The sequence below is a fragment of the Anopheles ziemanni genome, chromosome 2, assembly GCF_943734765.1.
Source record: "Anopheles ziemanni chromosome 2, idAnoZiCoDA_A2_x.2, whole genome shotgun sequence".
In the NCBI taxonomy this organism is placed as follows: domain Eukaryota; kingdom Metazoa; phylum Arthropoda; class Insecta; order Diptera; family Culicidae; genus Anopheles; species Anopheles ziemanni.
In genome coordinates this window covers 86,515,525-86,517,302 of record NC_080705.1, presented here as the reverse complement: position 1 = coordinate 86,517,302, position 1,778 = coordinate 86,515,525, and positions in this window count along the sequence as shown.

Here is a 1,778-nt window from a genome sequence, read left to right as displayed (position 1 = left end):
GAAGTAGGAGTGCCGTTTTATTTAGCATTATTGAATTTATATTTGCTACTTGTATACAACATCACGTTTTTCTTCTATTGCTACATTTTCAATGATATTCTTATAAAGGTAAGTGATGTTTATTAACCGTAAAATAATCCTTTCTCCCAAGACTTTATCACCAGCTTCATCTCAGACCAATCTTGTGATCCTATATTTACGCAACTAATGAAAGTACGCTTGTATCCGGTATTTATCTTTTGCGCAATGTATTGAGTGTGTTGTTTGCGTAAACATCATCCAACCATAAGCGATATCAATCGTATCAACCATGCATTATATATCCGGAACGTTCATGACTTGTTTATAGTTGGTGACCATCATTCATAAAACGCTTTCAGGACGAATGTCGAAGCACTTTCATTTAGTTGTCCTTTGGCGCCGGCAATCGTCGCTTGTTTGAACGTTCTCCCACGATGAGCCATCTTACGGTTCTCAATATTTTCAACCACCTGTGTGCCTCGGTCGTCTATGTGGACGCGACACAAAAAGTCGTTTCTGTGCGACGCAAACACGTTCTGCGCAACATTCTACCAATAGCGTGTATTATCATTATGTTCTCGTACTTTGGTTCGGCAAAATCGCTACGTGATTTTAAGACCATGATGCAGTCGGTATTGGAGATTGTGCATCTTATGAAATACTGCATTAATGCGCAAATCATTTGCTATGTCGTAATCTGGATGTACCGATACAGTGGTGATGTTGTGAGACTGTACCAGGATATGATTGAAATGGACAATGCACTGCAGCGACTGCGACCAGCGATTGGGTTCGGAACGGATCACCATCGTCCGATGAAGATGCTCATCGCGTTAGCCATCCTTTTGCGGGCAGCCATTTCTGCCTATCACCTGGCGACACTCATAAGCGGCGTTGCGCTCGTGTCCATCGACATTATGCTCGTACTGCAGGGTAACGTTCTGGTCGAGTTCATTTTGGACCTGGATAAAATTTATCTCGTGTTCTTTGCCATCTACCTAAATCAACGGTATGTGTGCATCGAACAGATGGTACACACCAAGGACACTGTGCCGCTGGTGAGCACTTTTGAGGCGTTTGGGCGTCTACTTTCGCTGAAAGGGCGCATGTCACAAACTCTTGGACAGCTTATGCTTTTCATGGTGCTGGAAACGTTTGTAGCGTGTTCGGTGCACGCCTATCTGCTGATGTACTTCGTTGGAACCGATGCCAAAGTCTTGCTAGATGTGCTTGCGAACGCAGGCCAACTAGGAATCCATTTTCTGTTGTTCTACATTTTAACGCACTTTTACGATACCGTCGAGCGGAAGGTCGGTGTTGTGGAACTTCCGGAAACTCTACGGATCTTCAATAGACTTGCTTTTCGTTGCAGGAAAATGAGCTTCGCAGCGCATTGAAGTCGATACAGTATATCAACTTTCAACAGCAAACTGATGAGCAGAAGGTAATATCACTTTAAAAGAGTGTTTCTTACAGCAAGCATCTTCAGCGGGAAAACGAAATAAGCTGATTCATTCTTCACAGGATTTCTACGATCTCATCAATCTCAAACTGATGATGGAGCCACCGAAAATTACTGCATGCGGTCTGTTTGAAATTAACCTTCAAATTTTCTATAATGTAAGTTAATATTTTGGCCGATGCTAGTGGTGTGTATGCATCTAATTGTTCTGCCCTCTAACAGGTTTTTGCCGCCATCATAACCTACATCGTAATACTGTTCCAGTTTCGAGGGTTCGAGAAAACGCCTTGAATAA